The 19670-nt window shown below is 42.2% G+C and overlaps 1 long non-coding RNA gene across 1 annotated transcript in view; it reads left to right on the forward strand.

Moving 5' to 3' along the window:
* Positions 1 to 624: 624 nt before the first annotated feature.
* Positions 625 to 19670, forward strand: part of LOC144681042 (uncharacterized) — a 49424-nt gene continuing 30378 nt past the window's right edge. The window contains exons 1-2 of the long non-coding RNA XR_013576675.1: positions 625 to 734; positions 13348 to 13454. This is a non-coding gene — a long non-coding RNA (uncharacterized LOC144681042). The remainder of the gene's footprint in view (positions 735 to 13347; positions 13455 to 19670) is intronic.

Below are 19670 nucleotides of genomic sequence, written 5' to 3' on the forward strand. Positions count from 1 at the left end.
TGTTATCAATGATTCCTGTTCCTCATGCATTGTTCCCCCACTCTTCATAATGCACCCTCAAAAAGCTCATTTCACTCCTCTCTTTCAACTACCGCCTTATTGTTCATCCCCTTTTCCCCTTCAAAGTCCTCAAATATTGTTGCTATTCATTTCTGTACTCATCACTTCCACTATTCCCTGTTTGAATTCTTCCACCCAGACTCCACCCTGCCAATTGCACTGAGACCAGCTAGGTCAAATTCCATTGTGACTAAGATCATAGCAAATTAAATTCTCCGTGTCTTTCTGAACTCTTCATAGAATCTGGCAATCATCCCATCTTCATCCGCCATCTCATTTTACAGTTGCTGACAACATCCAATTCTATCCTAGCCACCACAGCAATGTGGTCTGCCACTTGGCTGACATTGAGTTCTGGACAGGCCACAATTTTCTCCAACTTAACATTGATCATACTGAGCCCAGCCAATTTACTAGCCCCAAAACCACCCATTCAGCAACTACATTGTTAAGGTCTTTAAAATGACAAAGGTAATTGATTCAGTTTAGTTAGATATGTTATTTGATCTAGGTAGGAAGGGGAGGACTAGGAGACATCATCACAATACACAAAATGTTTTTGTTTTTTAGAGAGTCTTCAACCAGGATAATGAAGAAAGGATGAAAGAAGGAAAGACATTTATATAGCACCTTTCACTACTTCAGGATATCCCAAAATGATTACAGCCAGTGAGGTGCTTCTGAAGTGCAGTCACTGTTGCAATGTAAGAAACATGGCAACCAAATCCCACAAAGCCCGCCTGTCTCAAGTATCGTAGTCCCATAGGAGCAGGGTGAAAACTAACATGCCCACAGTGTATCTCTCCACTTGCAAACACAGAATTTTCCAAAAGAAATTGGAAGTTCCAGAATCCCAAATCCATGAATTAGTGGAATTCAAGTCACAAGGTAATGGGGGAGAGAATGGGAAACCATATTTGAATAGGAAAAAAATTCTACTGGGATTTTAAATGCTAATGATTCAGTTTAAGGGCAAATTAAATGATTCTAAATGATTCCCTCTATCCCCACCCCCAAAATATTGTAAATTTGGTGCTTTTAGTTTTGTTTTTAGCTGTGTGCATTGACCTGTGTAAGGAAGGAAAATGACAATCAGAAGTAGCTTGTATAAAAAGCAACTTTGTTGGTTTGGTGCTGGATGCTAGTTAATGATTATTGGCTTTTTGTAAATGTAAGCAATTTGATTGCTTGGATTTGTGTGGGTGTCTGGTTTGTTAATGGTACTGATAGCTTTTCCTATCTCATAGGTATTTAGGGAAATTAGCTGAAATAATAACAGTTTCAGAACTCAATACTGAGTGTGGATTTTGAGATATGATGTGCGTATAACTTGAGGTATGTGACATTTTTGATCATTAAGAAGTTGCCAAACAATTCTAACACCTGCTCATCCCTGTTTCTTGTTCCAGCCCCCATTTATAACAAAACATTAACTTTGAGGGAACAGAATACATGATTCGATGCAAAACACACTCCCATAACTAGAATCCTCATACTGCTGTCGACCTCTATCAAAGCTGCCTGAATGGAGGTGGTGGGGGAGGGGGTGGTGGTAAGACTTATATTTAGACACAATACTATAAATTAGAGCCAGGTTGTTCAGGAGTGATTTCAGGAAGCATTTCTTCACACAGATGATAGTGGAAATCTGGAACTCGTCCTCTCCCTCAAAGCTATTCAATGTAGGTCAATCGAAAATTTCAAAACTGAGCTTGATAGATTTTTATTAAATAAGGTCTTAAGGGTTACGGAACCAAAGCGAGTAAGCAGGATACAGATCAGCCATGGACTAATTGAGTGACAGAACAGGCTTGAAGGGTTGAATGGCCTACTCATGTTCCGAAATGCCAGAAGTGAGATAATCCTCCAACTTCAGTTACTAAAATATTCTCCACTCTGTTTTTTGACAAAGGGGAGTGGGACTAGTTGAGTTACTCTTGCAGAGAGTGGAACAGACATGATGGGCTGAATGGCCTCCTTCTCTGCTGTAACCATTCTACGATTCTGTAAGTAAGAAAATGCACACCAGCAACCGACTGATGACCGGTGACAATTATTAAAATTGAAATACCCCTTCAAAGTACACAAAATACTTGGTATAGGTTATAAATTCAAGGAATATCGCGCGTGTGTGTGTGTGTTTTCTGAAAACGATGCATAAAGGTTCTCTCAACCCAGACTCTATATATAGCTACCATTTATAGTATAGATCTTGGTGAATCAGACTATTATATGATTTTAAATGACAGTGACTGAGTACGTGTATTAAGCAAATTGATATAAAAGAGCACTCTCCTAGAGCACTTGGCAGCACCCTGAGAAATAACCTGTCATTTTCACAGTGTCTTGTTACATTAGGAATGGCACAAAGGTACGATATGGGCTAGTACATTTAAAGTGAACATTACAAAAAAGGGCAACCTTTAAGCGTGCTTCAGAAGACCCTAAACCTGCCATTAGTTTTTCAGATATATATTTCCACAGAATGGCTGTCTGCAGATATACACGTTAAGATCCAGCCCAGTAAAAATATAAAGCACTGAGGCAGCCTGTCTTTTCAATCCTGCTGTTGTCCTGCACTGTAGGTCTTGGCATTTCTCTCAGATTTTGCAAGTTAAAAAGCCCTCACTCTGTACAGATAAGGATCAAGTCTAAGTCTTAACGCTTCTAGTTCCAAGGGATTACTCTGAACCCTGGGGCTCATTTCCAGTTGTAGACTTGTGTTGTCCCACCTGTTGAGGAATTGGCATGGCAGAAAGTGAGGCAATTGAAAGATTCCACACATGTTGTTTGCAAACACATGCTTCAAAGCACAGCCCATTTGCCTTTATCTGTCCCTTTATCGTATTCTTCTGAAAGTCTCTCTTTTTAACCAGTCACATCTTTCTTTCTCTCTCTCTCTCTCTTTCATTTTCAATGCTCTCCACCTGAAGAAACAGATTTGTCCCAGGTACAATTTTGTGACTTTCCAGCACGGATCTGGGACCTCAGCTAAGCGGACTGGAGCATTCAGGTGTGGATGATGACAGCAAGTGTCAGCAGGCTATCTGACCACGGGGGCAACACCGGTAGATACTTAGAATGAAACACTGAAGGTCAAAAACTGGAAAGATCTTGGTAGGATTCATTAGGCCAGGGCTTGGCAACCTTAATAACAAGAAGAGCCATTTAAAAAAAATTTAGTCAAGAAAGTTATAAAGAGCGTGGAGAGCGAGGAGACTTCAGCGAGACTTCATAAAGAATGTGAGAGGGAGAGAGCAGTGAGAGCAGCGAGAGCATAAGAGGGAGAGGAGGAGACGATTGGTGAGTGACAGGTGAGTAAACACTTTATATGAAGCTTAAGGTATGTCAGTGCAGTGTGGTCATGTGGAATGTACATCCTGCAGGCTGTGGGAATTTGTGCAGGCACAAAGTACCCTCAATGACTACCTCTGCAGGAAGTGTCACCAGCTGCAGAAACTTGAGGTCTGGGTTGCGGAACTTGAGAGGTGGCTGGAGTCACTGTGGTGCATCCGCAAGGCTGAGGATTGCGTGGATAGCACGTATAGAGAGGTGGTCACACCACAGCTAAGAAGTACACTTACAGAGAAGGAATGGGTGACCACCAGAATATCTAAGAGAAACAAGCAGGTAGTGCAGGAATCCCCTGAGGCTCTCTCACTCTCTAACCGCTTTTCCATTTTGGATACTGGTGAACGAGATGGTTCCTCAGAGGACTGTAGCAAGAGCCAAGGTCATTGAACCACAGGTGGCTCAGCTGCACAGGAGGGGAGGCGGAAGAGTGCAAGTGCTATATTGGTAGGAGGATTCCATAGTTAGAGGAACAGACAGGCGTTTCTGCAGCCGTAGACGGGACTCTGGGATGATATGTTGCCTCCCTGGTGCCAGGGTCAAGGATGTCACAGAGTGGCTGCAGGACATTCTTCTGTGGGAGGTCGAGCAGCCAGAGGTCATCGTCCACATTGGGACCAATGACATAGACAGGAAAAGGAACAAGTCCTGAAAGCAGATTTTAGAGAGTTAGGAAGGAAATTGAAAAGCAGGACCTTGAGCAGGAATCTCAGGATTACTCCCAGTGCCACGTGCTAGTGAAAATAAGAATAGGAAGATTGAGCAGTTCAATATGTGACTGGAGAAATGGAGTAGGAGGGAGGGCTTTAGATTTCTGAGGCATTGGGACCAGTTCTGGGGCAAGCGGGACTTGTACAAGAAGGACGGTTTACACTTTAACAGGACTGGGACTAATGTCCTCAAGGGGAGGTTTGCTAGTGCTGTTGGGGAGGATTTGAACTAGATTGGCAGGGGGATGGGAACGTGAGGGGAAATTAAGAGAGGAGAGGAGAAAAAATTGGCAATTGGAAGTAGAGAAGTATTAACTGATAAGGAGGATATATCAGAGAGTATCAAGGTAAATAGAATACTTGGAGAGCTTGATAGAACTAGAGTAGGGTATAGTAAGTCATTAGATGGGATAAGAGCAAGGGAGAAAGTTAAAAAGCCTAAATCAAGATTAATGTGCATGTATGTGAATGTATGGAGTGTGGTTAATAAGACTGGTGAACTACAGGCACAGGTTGACAAATGAAACTATGATATTATTGCTATAACAGAGACCTGGCTCAAAGAAAGGCAGGACTAGGCATTAAATATTCCTGGGTACAATGTATTTAGGAGAGACAGGAAAGGAAGAAAAAGGGGCGGGGGGACAAGGAATGGCAGTATTGCTTAAAGATGGTATTACAGTACTGGAGAGAGAGGATGTTCCAGAGGGGTCAAGGATGGAATCTCTCTGATCTCTCTGGCTAGAGGTAAGGAATGAACAAGGTGCAATAACATTGATCAGTGTAATGTATAGACCGCCAACTAGCAGGAGGGATGTAGGGAAACAAATTTGCAAAGAAATTATAGAGAGGTGCAAGAATTATAGAGTAATTATAATGGGGGACTTCAATGATCCAAATATAGACTGGGATAGGAATGGTGCAAAGCAACAAGAAGGGCGAGAGTTCCTGGAGTGTGTTCAAGATCATTTTCTGCAGCAGTATGTTTCTGGTCCAACGAGAGGGCAGGCACTGTTGGACCTGGTTCTGGGGAATAAGTTGGCCCAAGTGGATCAAATAATAGTGGAAGAGCATTTAGGGGACAGTGACTATTGTATCATAAGGTTTAAGTTGGCTGTGAAGAAGGACAAGGAGCAATGTCGTTTAGCGAAGGAAATCTGCCATCCTTACTCCTATAGGTTTGGCCTATATGTGACTCCAGACCCAAAGCAATGTGGTTGACATTTAAATGCCCTCTGAACAAGGGCAATTAGGGATGGGTAATAAATGCTGGCCTAGCCAACAATGCCCACAACTGATGAATGAATAAAAAAAATCCAGAGCAGGGATAATTAACTGGGGGAAAGCCAACTTTGATGGGATGAGAATGCATCTGTGTCAAGTGAGTTGGAATCAAATGTTGGCGGAAAAGACAGTGGATGAACAATGGGCTATCTTCAAAGAGATAGCATTGCAAGCAATGTCAAGGTATATTCCCTTGAAGGGGAAAGGTAGGACAACTAAATCTAGAACACCCTGGATGACGAGAGAGCTAGAGGTGAAGATGAAAAGGAAGAAGTACGCGTATAACAGATGTCAGGTAGAAAATACAATGGAGAATTAGGCTGAATATAGAAGGACCAGAGGGAAAGTGGAAAAACTAATCATAAAAGCAAGGAGGGAGCATGAAAAGAGACTAGCAGCTCACAAAAAAGGGTATCCAAAGGCCTTCTATAAGCGTGTAAATAATAAAGGGGTGGTAAGAGAAAGGGTAGGGCCGATTAGTGATTAAAAAAGGAGACTTGCATATGGAGGCAGGAGAAGTAGCAGAGGTATTAAACAAATACTTTGCATCTGTCTTTACAAAGGAAGAAGATGCTACCCAGACCAAGGTGAGAGAGGAGGTAACTGGTACATTTGAGGAATTTACAATTGAGAAGGAGAGGGTATTAGAAAGGCTATCTTTACTTAAAATTGGTAAGGTACCAGGAACAGATGAGATGCATCCAAGGATACTGAGGGAGGTGAGAGTGGAAATTTCAGAGGCACTGGTGATAATCTTCCAGTCTTCCTTAGTCACAGGTGTGGCGCTGGAGGACTGGAGAATTGCGAATGTTACACTCTTGTTCAAAAAGGGGTGCAAGGATAATGCCGGCAACTACAGACCAGTCAGTTTGACCCCAGTGGTAGGGAAACTTCTGGAAATTATAGTTCGGGACAAAATCATTAGTCATTCAGACAGGTGCGGGAGAATTAAGGAAAGCCAGCATGGATTCATTAAGGGAAAATCATGATTAGCTAACTTGCTGGAGCTTTTTGAGGAGGTAACAGAGAAGGTTGATAAGGGCAATGCTGCTGGTGTGGTGCTTATGGATTTTCAAAAGGTATTTGATACAGTGCCACACAATAGACTTGAGAGAAAAATTCTAACTCATGAAATAAAAAGGGAAAGTAGGCACTTGGATAAGAAATTGGCTGAGTGACAGAAAACAGAGAGTAGTGATAAATGGTTGTTTTTCAGATTGGAAGAAGGTTTGTGGTGGAGTTCCCCAAGGGTCAGTGTTGTGACCCTTGCTCTTCCTAATATATATATTAATGACCTAGACTGTGGTGTGCAGGGCATGATTTCAAAATTTGCAAATGATACGAAGATTGGAAGCGTTGTCAACTGTGGTGAGGATAGTCTTGAACTTCAAAATGGGTGGATTGGGCAGGCAAATGGCAGATGAAGTTCAATGCAGAGGAGTATGAGGTGATTCATTTTGGCAGAAAGAATGTGGAGATATAGTATAAAATAAATGGAGAAACTCTAAAGGAGGTGCAGGACCAAAGGGAACTCAGTGTATATGTACATAAGTCATTGAAGGCAGCAGGGCATGTTGAGAGAGCAGTTAATAAAGCAAATGGTATCCTAGGTTTTATTAATAGGGGCATTGAATACAAGAGTAAGGAGGTCATGTTAAACATGTATAAGGCAGTAGTTAGGCCTCATCTGGAGTACTGTGTCCAGTCCTGGGCACCATGCTTGAGGAAGGATGTGAAGGCATTGGAGAGAGTACAGAGGAGATTCAAAATAATGATTCCAGGGATAAACAACTGTAACTAAGAGGGTAGATTGGAAAGGTTGCGACTTTTCCTTGGAGAAAAGAAGGCTGAGAGGAGAGTTGATAGAGATATTCAAGACCTTGAGGGGTATAGACAGGGTAAATAATGAGAAACTGATCCCATTCAAGAAAGCATCAAGAACTAGAGGGCACAGATTCAAAATAATGGGCAAAAGGAGTAGAAGTGATGTGAGGAAAATTTTTTTCACCCAGAGGGTGGTTGGAGTCTGGAATGAACTTCCTGAAAGGGTGGTGGAGGCAGGTTCGATCAAAGTATCCAAAAGGGAATTGGATTGCTACCTGAAAAGAGAGAATGTGTAAGGTTACTGAGATAAGGCAGGGGAGTGGGATTAAGTAGAATGCTCTTTCAGGAAGCCAGTGCAGACTCGGTGGGCCGGATGACCTCCTTCTGTACTGTAAAGATTCTGTGAAAGATTCTGTAACACAATATCTTGAAGAGCTGCAACACTGTTACTCAAATGCCAATAATAATGAGAAACAAGACAGGAGGTGGGCATATTTATATTTACATAAATAGGAAGATGGGAAAAAATAGGAAATGAAAATAATAACTTTTACTTTAATGCAATGTCTGCTGTTGGGTTTCTTTTGAAAGTGGTTCAATATCTGAACAGGTTGAAAAACGCATTTGATCAATTAAGGTCGGGAGCCACATGAGATCTTAATGAGCTGCATGCGGTTCTGGAGCCATAGGTTGCTGACCCCTGTGCTAGGCAAATCCATTTGCTATTTAGTAGGTTTGTTGTTTGAAGATCTGAATGATTTATAAGTCCTTTCAACCAGGGTATACCAACAAGGACAAGATGTGCGGAATAATCTGAATCTCATCACGCAGTAAAAGAATCTTGGACCCCGTGATCTACTGTATCACGAGTTTACCCGTAATACTGTGAAGTTGCATTTTGCACTCAGGTCCAGAGTTTCAGCCTTAAGGAATGATTGAAACAATTACTTTGGTTGGTGTTTCAATTATTTTCAGCCTTAGCAGTCAGTGTGGTGCAGATTAAAAAGATTATAAAACATAATAAGTTATTTAAAAATCAATTATGAGACAATCATATCATCTTGCAAGTGTCATGAGCTGAAACATAATGTAAGTGTCTTATAATTCACTGCTATCCATCTATGTGTATGACACAGCATTGGCTGGAGTGGAAACAGAAAATTAATTTTCCACATTTCATTTTTGGATTTAAAAGAAACTTGTTGGTTAGTCCAACATTCCTGACCTCAGCACTTTAATACTTTGATTGTACTAGAGGGAAGGCAGAAGGGAACGGGGCTGGTGGTGAGAGATGTAGCAAAATCAGAAACATATTTAATGACATTCATGATTTTACTGCACAGAGAACACAGACCAAATCTTCTTCCAATCTATCAAATAAAAATGTACAGTCTGTTTTAACCTTTCTCAATTAATTACAAAGCAAGTAATCCCTTCGGCCAGTTCACCATGACTGCCATTTAGTAACAAAGTACAGTGAGAAAACTGTCCCCTCTTCCCATCCTTTTTTATACCTGTACTGTTGAAGTCTCCAAGGGTTGCTTTCTACTCCAACTCCTTAATTCCCAGGTCTGCCATAAGTGCAAACCTCTTTTCTCCCTCAGCCTTTGTTTCCCATTACAATCTGCATGTTTTCAAAAGCCAAGCAGGTTATCTCCAAAGCCATTGCTGCTTCAGTCACTCCTGTTTTTTTCCAACCACGACAACATCCTGCACTGAGCCTGGGCTTGGGCTCCTCAGTTTAAAACCCCGTGATCCGATACCATCTGACCTGCTGCAGGAAGATGGAAGAGACTGAGTCCAATAACTGGTTCTCTAACTACTTCAGTTCCAAGGGAAAAAAAAGAGCAAGTTTCAAAAAGCAAACTGCAACCATCTGGAACGGAGTCAAACTAAATCATTTTAAAGAAAATCTATTGCGGAGGGATTGTTTAAACACAAGGGTGGAGACACATAAAAACGTTTTGCATCAACGCACATGGGTAACTCTTAGAGTTGCTATTTATTTTCTCTGATTCAATGGGACTTGTAGGATTTTGTAGCAGAAAAGAGCAGTGCCAGTGCAGGATTAAGGCAAATCACAATGTAGAGCTACAAGTCTCTGGTACAGCTGCTACAATGGTCATGGGACAAACTAAGAGACAAAGAAAAGATGTCCCAAAGTGCTTTATTACCAATGATGTACTTTGAAGTGTAGTCACTGTTGTAATGTAGGAAACATAGCAGTCAATTTGCACACAGCCAGGTCCTACAAAGAATAATGAGATAAAAGAAATCAAGAATTTATATTTATAAAGCATCTTCAACATAGTGAAACATTCCAAGGCACTTCACAGAAGTGTTATAAAACAAAATTTGACACTGAGCCTTATAAGGAGATGTTAGGACAGGTGACCAAAAGGTTGATCAAAGTGGTAGATTTTAACAAGCATCTTAAAAGGCCAAAGATAGGAAGAGAGATGGAGAGGTTTTGAGAAGGGACAGTCACAGCCATCAATAGTGGAGTGATTAAAATCAGGGATGCTCAAGAGGTTAGAATTAAATGAGCTCAGATATCTCAGAGGGTTGTGGGACTGGAAATTACAAAGAAAGGGAAGTGCGAGGCCATGGAGGGATTTTAAGGAGTGATCGGTGAGTAGGACATGGTGCAAGTTAGGACATGGACAGTAAATTGTGGATGACTTCAGGTTTATGCTGGATAGAACGTGGATGTTGGCCAGAGTGTGTTGGAATAGTCAAGTCTGGAAGTCACAAAGGCACAAATGAGAAATGAGGAAAATGACCAGATTATCTGTTTTAGCAATGTTAGTTGAGGGAAAAATATTGGTCAGGATATATAAGAACTGCCCTACTTTTCTTCAAAATAGTGCCGTGAGATCTTATACATCCACGAAAAGGCAGGTTGGACCTTACTTTAAAGTGTCAACTGCAAAATGGCACCTCTGACAGCGCAGCACTTCCTCTGCACTGCAGCGGCAGCCTTGAGCTCAAGTCTTGGACATCAACCCAAGACCTCTGACTCAGAGATGAGAGTGCTACCACTGAGCCAAGAGAGACTGAAGCACAGGACTGGTTGTGAGGCTACAGATCTTGAGTACTATTAGGATCAGTTACTTGCCAGAATATCAAACTTTCCCTCTAAAATGACAACGTGCTGGCAGACAAAAGCGGTCATTTTTCAAATAATTAACCTCACTTGTGCACTCACTTTCCGTCAACTTTTTCATTATGTCAGCATTTAGAATGGGAATGCATCTATGTAAATGCATCTTGTCACACTGCAATATAATCTTCCTGCTAGTGGAGGCACTGCAGCACCACCACTGACAGTTTACACAAGCAGTTTCCATTATAAACATAGGCCATTTACACCTACAAAGCCTGTCCCTTTATTCAATAAGATCATGGCTGATCTGCGACCTAACACTACATTCACTTCGCCCCAGGTCCTTTAACACCGATATAAATGCGGACAAAGGAATTCATAATGAAGATATGTAAAAAAAAATTAAAAATAGAGAATGTGTGACTCTGAAATGGGGGATGCATTACATCTGCAGGCCCTGGTCCAATTATCCCTCTGAACCTGCTTCACCTCAAGTCTACATGGTCTTGTTTACCCAAGTGCAATACCACAGGAGATCAGCTCGTGAAATGAAATAGCGGATTAAGATAAACAGTCGGCTGGTCTGAAAGTATGAAGATTTAACCGCAATAGACTGCCAACATACTGGCATCCAACCAATGACATTTCTGGGGCTACCAGACTGCATGTGCTCAGTAGCACGATCCAAGGAGAACTATACGGGTATTCATAAGAAAAAAATAGGTGAAAGTTTTATTTTAAATTAACCATCACAAACCTAAACTGGAGCCTTAATGCAATGTGCTGCCTAGTTCATTTTGCAGGACTGGGCACACCTGGTCATTACTTTATTAATCTTTGATGACAAATACCATAGTCCATGTGTCCTTTTGAACTGGCAGCATCACCTTATCATGTATTTGATGTTTTCAGTTTAACATTTGGTCCTGTTATGATGCAGATATCTCTAATAATTATCAGCAAACACAATAGTTTCACAGCAGTAAAATTATTCATTGACTCAAAGAGACCACCATCTAAACAGGTAATATAAGCAGTATTACCCTCCAGCACAACATCCTGGCTCCCTCCAGCACAGAATGGCCCAAAGTTAGGAGGGACCAGCCACATTTCAGCAAAGTGTCCCACTTCCTGACGAAAGTTTCCCTTTGCTCAATGTATATGGGGCCATCACTTTATACGCTATCTTTGGCGGTTTTTAAGACCACAAAAGTGTTATTGTACTAAACACAAAGCTTCACTGCTTGGGATTCAGTAAGTAAACCTCATCTTTGTGGCCATTATAGTTTTGATGTGTTGTTTGAAGCTGAACGTATCATGTGCAAATTCAGACAGTCAATGACATCCCCAAACAGCATTCTCATAATAACATCTGGATATTAACTCGATCATCAAAACTATCTAAATTCTAACAAGTGAGTTTTAAAAAAAATCCAAGTCCTTCAGGTCTGTTAGAGGCATTAAGATGTTTTGTACAGTAGTGCATTTGATTACTGTGTGAGGCTGTACATCTGAGAGCAATATGCTGCATACGCAACATGCCAGTCACTTTCAGGGTATTGCCCATGTTTTGGTACGGAGATGATGTGACACTGACTCAACCTCAGCAAAGCATTGCTGGTGAACGTAGACTTTTCCACAGAATTACATGCCAGGGGCAGTATCATGGTTTTAGGGGGTTGCAATAAGGAAGCATTTAAACTTTCCGATTGCAAGCCAATTAATTCCCATTACGTAGTAGCTAGTCTTGCTGTCATGGATTTATTAATTAACAGCTTTTTTTGGACTTCTGTAAAGCTAGTTAGGCTGGTTTTTTTTTAAATCTCCTAAATTAGCTCATTTTACATTGTATTTTTTCCTTACAGATCAAAAGGCTGATACTGTAGTCTTGATTATTGCATTTAAAAAGTGTTCAATGTATTTACTCCTAGTGCAGCAGGCAAAGTACTAGTGTATTACTCATATTGTGATATTGAGGAGCCACAAGTGATCTGCACCTGGCAAAAAACATACGAACATAGGAATTAGGAGCAGGAGTAGGGCAGTTGGACCCTCGAGCCTGCTTCACCATTCAATAAGATCATGGCTGATCTGAATGTAACCTCAACCCCACATTCCTGCCTCCCCGATAACCTTTCACCCCTTTGTTTATCAAGAAATTATCTAGCTCTGCCTTAAAAGTATTCAAAGATTCTTTCCACCATCTTTTGAAGAAGAAAGAACCCTGCACTTTACAGGCAAGGTAGGAAATTGGATCCTTCTGTGTTTTTTTTTTGTATCTTCAAATTACTCTTGATTTTTCTGGTGTTTGTCTCTGGTATCAGGGTAAACACAATAATTATGCTCTTGTAGGAAAGTTTTTAATGGGAAACTATAGGCAGCACATCGAGGGGTCTCATTACTGCATGTCAAAGGGCAGGTACGATGTGGACTCTTATAATTCACCATGTGGTGAATTCCCAATCAGGCAGGTCTCCATGAGGGAGGGGGGTCCATCTGCAGATCTGAAATCCCAATCTACGTATGCAGTCAGCAGCTGGTCTATAGAGTGAAATCCAAAGACACAGCTCCTCCTATAGATGTGAACCCATTTGTGGCACCTGGCAGCAAACTAGAGGGAGTGAAAGGGCATTTGTTTTAAAAAGGATCAACGTTTCAAAATAAATAGATTTAATTTACTCTTACATAAGTTCTATTACTGACCTTGAAGTAAAAGGTCAGAGAGCATGGATAGCATTCTCTTGAATGAGAGCACAGAGAGACATATCAGAAGAAAAATATCACTGCATGTCTGGTTCAAAGAATTCTGGCACTTGTTGACTTAAGTTAATGTTACCAACGATAGTTCAGGTACAAATGGTGGCTGGCCCAGCTATAATGGAAATGATAAAGTTCTATAAAACGTTGAGTGTCAAGACAGTTAAGTTGGCGTAAATCACTTACCCTCTCTCCAGGAAAATTGCCACCAGGATTAATTTGCGTGTTTCTTCTCCCTTCCCAAAAAAAAAACAGCTTGGCAAGGATACATGAGGAGCATTAACATACAAGCATTGGAGCGAAAAGTCAAATCTACACAAGCCCGGGTCTCTGCTGGTGCTCTCAAAGGTATCCAGATATAGGTAGGTAACAAGCCTTTTTTAAAAAATATACTTTCTTGAAACGGCAAAATTCACCTTAAGAGTTAAAGCAATCTTCAGCGTGTTAACAACAGTTGAGATCGGATAGTGACGCTGGTCCCAGCCACTGTGTTAGTTTTAACTTCGAGGGTACTTGTTAAAGTAGCATCACTGAAGTAAATGCTTCAGTCAGAGGTGCAAATGCTGACACAGAATGAAAGACTCGCCTTCAGCTGAACGGTTGCTGAAAGCAAACAACTCAAAAGGGATCTCATTGCACCTCGGTATGGCAGAAATCTTCACACCAATATCCCGGTGGGACACAGCGAAGAAAGAAATGCAGCCTGGGCCAACCTGGCTGCTGTGGAAACAGAAAGCAAGTCCTCTTTTCCTTTTAACATTGTGTCAAAGGCTCCACTGTGCAGCAGTAACAGTCAATACAGTTCTCGCCCTGGCTTTGGCCAGCTTCACAGGCATACTGTGTAGCTGTGTCTCATGAAGCTGGTCGCAGACAGGCCTGGCCTCTGCGGAGACCAGCTGTGCAGTTTCATTGTGCACTGATGGAAGGTTACAGCATCTTGATGCCATTCAGTCTGCACGTGTAACACACAAGCATGGATAATCCTCCTGGCGTCTTGAGCGAAATGACTCTCTCTGCCCTGAGCTTGAAAAGAGATTGGTGCTTTCGGGTTTGGCACAAGTTTCCGTGGCTCCAATGACTCCTGTAAACAGAAGCCTCCTTTACCATTAAATAGAGTTTACGACCAGTTTTCACTCTGTAACATCACGAGAAAAGAAAGCACATGAAGGCGATCTGTAATCTACCACAGTATGAAGCTTTTTAATGCACCTTAAAATATAGATTTTAAGTGCCAAGTTAACAGCATCACAAGAATGAAGTTAAATTTGTGGTGAGCAAACTATTCTTCTATCACCAGTCAAAAGAAAACTACTGAAGCTACCCACACAGACACCTTTTACCTTGTGCATGAGTTTGCACAAAACAAATTAAGCTTTCAAAATCATTCTGGGGAGAAACTGGAACCTTAAAGAGATAATGGCTGCTGTTCCAAATGCAAACTGCTGTACACACTGAGTGAAGCCTCGCTTTCCCCATTCAGACTGAAGGTCGAAAGGGAATGCTGCAGACCGATTGTCCTTCAACAGTCTCATCTATCCTTCGAAGAATTCAGTAGCCCCAGAAAAGGAGCAAGAATCCTCACTTTTCAAATGTAAACGTTTTATATTTGTTCTTCGGGAAATAAATAATTCTAGGCCAGACCTTCTTCAAGGGAAAGTTCAAGTGCGATTGCTTCACACACTAACAGTGCCTTCCAGCACACTGCTTGTAAAATAAGTGCCTGCATTAAAGAAAAGGATCACACAGGAATGTAGCACGAGCACATTAACTGTTCATATGTGAGGCGCATTGATCAGTTTTACCCTTGTATTTAGTTTGAGCTCAGGTTACATGGTAAGTGGTAAAGCAAATCCACAGAGTGAAGAGTGAATTTGATTGTTACAGATTCTCCCAGCACAACCTGATAAAGCACACAGGACAAAGAGCATTTTACATTTGGTGCCTCTGACATTTCCCAGGTGGCACCCAGGATCAGAATAGATGCTGCGTGCAGATATTTGAGATCTGAATCAATGCACACGCCATTGTCTGAAGTCATTAAACACAGCAAACTTGTACACCATCTGAAATATTGCATATGACAGGCAGAAATGACCTCGTGCTTTCTACGAGATTTAAAAGGACCCTTCTCAACACCATTTCTCTCTCCATTATTGCTTATTACACTATTGCAAATAGACTGGTACGAGAACCTGAATTAGCAGCAGTGGCAGTGGAGAATTCAGAGGAGAAGGTAAGTGTAACGAGAAGTGTTTCCAGTTCAAATTCTTCTCAGCCCCCATCTCGGCACATCAAAATGATCGTTTAGAAAGTGCCCAACCTTGCAAAACAGGTTCAACTCCTTCCCAGGGATGCAAAATATTGGGCCTCAGATTCATCAAGGAGCAGTTTATCCATTATCAATCGCAGGACATCACAGAGAGTGGCTCTATTAGGGATTGACCAGCAACCTCTCTGGTCCATGATGTCTAAGCTGGGAACCTATATCATTGGTGAAGTATGGATGTCTACTCCTGCATGGCAGGTTTCCATGGCGACGGTCAATAAATTCATCAGGTCTTATCATAGAATAATTTACAATACAGAAGGAAGCCATTGTGTCCAAACTAAGCTAGACTTTAAATTTCAAGACATTTTCTATGAAATTGCTACCCTTTACCCAGAACCTTTACCTTCTCGAATGGCCTCCTTTATCTTCTCCTTGGATCACTGGTGCAGGCCGCATAGCAACTGTGAGTGTCTTGACAGAGTGGATGTTATTCAAAATTTGGCATCTGTTAAAAGAAAGAACTTGCATTTATATAGCATCTTCCACAATGCCAAGGAAGTATGCTGGAAGTGCAGCCACTGTTGTAGTGTAGGGAAACACAGCAGCCAATTTGCACACAGCAAGCACCCACAACAGAATTGAGATACGTGACCAAATAATTTGCTTCAGTGATGTTGGTTGAGGGATAAATATCAGTCAGTACATCAGGGAGAAGTCCCTTATTCTTCTTCAGATAGTGTCATATTAAATTTTCGCTTCCTCCTATGCAAGCGATCAGGTCTTCGTCTCATGTCTCATCTGAAAAAGTCCGCCTTGCTTCCTTGCAGTGTTAGCCCTTCATTTTTCAAAGGAATTTTTTGAAAAATGTTTCAAAAAACTGGTGGTGAATTTTCTGAGTGAGTTCCCCAATTCTCTGCCGTAAATGTCACTGCTGTTCCACTGAAGTTGTTGGGGGTGGGGTGGTGGGGGGCAAGCTGGAGAACCAATATGAAAACTCACCTCCTAGAGCTCCAAGCTAGGGTTGCCAACTCTGGTTGGATGTATTCCTGGAGATCTCGTTGCGTGACCTCCATCTCTCATTGCCCCACCTCCACCACTGGTCCAACAACACTTCCATCCTTTCAGCGCAATTGCTTTCGCGCCGCCAACTGAGAAGCCAACAGACTGGATGACTCTCAGTTGGGCAAACAGCCCTTTTCCCAACTCCAATGTCTTTTCATAACTAAATGTTCAAATACAGTGATGTTTTTTGCTAAATTTAATGTCCTGACTTTTTTTTTCTCCACAACTGCTCGCAGAAATGCCCTGGAGATCAATCTTCAACTCCCGGACACACGAGGGAAATCCTGGAGGCTTGCCAAGCCTTTCCACAAACTCCCACAGATATGCTGTCTGGAGTCAACCTTAATCCATGTCCAACCTCCCTATCCTGAGAAACTACTCCTCAATATTCCACATTTAGATGTCAAATCAATCCAAATGATGATCTAGGACTGTCAGGGAAAAGTGCGCCTACACCCCTCACCTTATTTACACTTCACCTGTTCCGGTTAGTGCTGGGTTTGCTACTTAACGCTGTCATGGTTAATAATGTGATGCTCATTCACACCCCGGGAAACATGACTGAGTTTACAAATGTTCTGACCCATTACTAAGCATTTCAGTCAGTAGGCTAATTCAATTTAAATGAGGCTGCCGAATGGATTTAATTAAGTTTTATCCCAGACCTATGATGGATAGAGATAGATTAGAGATGTGAAGGCCTGTAATTAGACTGTCGTGCTATTATTATCTGGACAATGCTTCCCAGATAAATGAGTGGGGGATTTTGTTCTTGTAGAGGACGAGATTTGTAGTTACTGCTTTGTTGAGTTTTTTCTTAAACATTCTGAACCACTGTAAGTATTTTGTGTTTCCAGCAATGATGTGGACTTCTTGTGTGAGTGCATTTAACAGCCGTGAGGTTTTTCTTTCCTGACTGTTAAAATGACAGAGCACAACTTTAACATTAATACAACAGCTTGCATTTAAATAGCACCTTTAACAATCATTAAAATGATTGTTTAGAAAGTGCCCAATCTTGCAAAACAGATTCAACTCCTTCCCAGGGATGCAAAATATTGGGCCTCAGATTCATCAAGGAGCAGTTTATCCATTATCAATTGCAGAGAGTGGCTCTATGAGGGATTGACCAGCAACCTCTCTGGTCCATGATGTCTAAGCTGGGAACCTATATCATTGGTGAAGTATGGCTGTCTACTCCTGCATGGCAGGTTTCCATGGCGAGGGTCAATAAATTCATCAGGTCCTATCATAGAATAATTTACAATACAGAAGGAAGCCATTGTGTCCAAGCTAAGCTAGACTTTAAATTTCAAGACAATTCCTATGAAATTACTACCCTGAACCTTTACCTTCTCAAATAGCCTCCTTTATCATCTCCTTGGATCACTGGTGCAGTGAAGTATCCCAATGTGCTTCACGGGGTATGTTAACATGCAAAATTCGACAGTGAGCCATATAAGTAGCTATTAGGGCAGGATGCCAACAGCTACAATTTTAGGGGCATCTTAAAGGGAGAGAGAATCAGAGTGGCAGAGAGATTTGGAGAGGGAATTCCAGGGTTTGAGACATTGGCAGTTGAAAACACAGCTGGCAATGTTGGGGGCAATGAAAATTGGGGATGTGCGAAGAGACCAGAACTGGAAGAGCTGAGAGATCTGAGGATCATAGGACTGGAGGAGATTACAGAGGTAGAGAGGACTGAGGGACAGGAGTGATTTGAAAACAAGGATGAAAATTTTTAAATCGATGCGTTGCCGGACTGAGAGCCACTGCAGGTCAACCAGCATAGGGGTGATGGGTGAATGAGACTTAGCGTGAATTGGGATGTGGACACAATGGACTGAATTTTAGTTCTAGGGTACCAATCCCGATGCCTAGCAGAATTCCACATCAGGAACCCAGAACTAGCTGTGGTGGAGCCCTGGAGAGATTTTTTTGCAGAGGTGGCCAATCAAAAGGCCGCTTCTGGGAGCACCATCCAATTCAGGATGGTGGGGGGGTTCCGCAGATAGTAGAGCCAATGGGAGCACCCAAGGCTCTGGGCAGCCAATAGCCCCACCAGGAGGGGTGGGCATTGCCACTGTAGGTGGGAGATCGCAAGTGGAGGTGCCCTCTGAAGATTGTGAATGCTGCCAGGCCATCATAGTGGAGGGGGAACCCTGTGGCCACAGCTGTAGCTCATGTAGCCCAGTGATTCCATGCTGGGCTGCTTTGCAGGATACAACTCTGGTCCCTGTCGGCCTACCACCAGGAGGCTGTCATCGTTCCATCTACAGGCTCCATCCACATTGGGAAGCCATCTGTAAAATTCAAGCGTGGGTGATGGGCGCCCCTCAATTGGCAAATGGCCTAACTGGCTATCTGCCACTGGCGGGCACTCGGCTGCCATTCCCCCCAGAAGTTACCCCCCCCCAGAAAATGGGCTGGACGTGGGCAGACCGACACGCTGACCGATAATAAAAAATTGCCAGCATGCCTGCCTCCAAACCCGCTTCCACGTTGGGATGAATATCCAGCCCACTATCTCATTAAAAGTACAGTTAAAAAATAACAACTCATTTTATGCTCCCCAAAACGTCCACATTGCATATACAAAAGGATGACCACATTCAGGGTGAATGGGGTGAGGTGTGGTTTAGTGAGAAGGAATCAGTCAAGATTTCTGCTTTGGTGGCCATGCCTGGAAAATGCATGAGTAGGGACAGGAGCAGGCTTGGCGTGTTGTCCCTCTTGGTTAAATAGTCTGCTAACACTCATTCTCAAGTTTCACACAGAAAGAATGATTGTTTATTAGATGCAGAAGGGTTGGTGGCCTGGGACCATGCAATGACGTGAGTTAGCGCCTGAGGGAGAGGAGAGATGAAAACTGGAACAAAAATTTAATTGTCCTTGCGAATTTGAGAAGAAAGCGCAGCAGTGATTTTACTAAGCCAACCGGGGCACTTTCAAATTAGTGATGCGACAAATACTAGACCATGGCACAGGCTTAGGAATTAATTCCTCTTTTAATGAAAGACAGCACATTAGCATCTTCCTCCATAATTAAGGCCCTGTTAATGAAATTGTGCAAACACAGACCTTTGAAACATACAATTTCTGAGCATGCCAATTCAGTAGGGGTTATTAATTAAGTTGCAATCTCCTGTCCTTTGTTAAAGGGGACATTCCACCACTTAAGATGTTCCAGCTTTTGGTGCACTGTGTGCCTTTGTCTACGGCTCTTTGTTCAGAGACTATACTGTCA

Source organism: Cetorhinus maximus, chromosome 1 (assembly GCF_964194155.1).
Source record: "Cetorhinus maximus chromosome 1, sCetMax3.hap1.1, whole genome shotgun sequence".
Classification (NCBI taxonomy): Eukaryota; Metazoa; Chordata; class Chondrichthyes; order Lamniformes; family Cetorhinidae; genus Cetorhinus; species Cetorhinus maximus.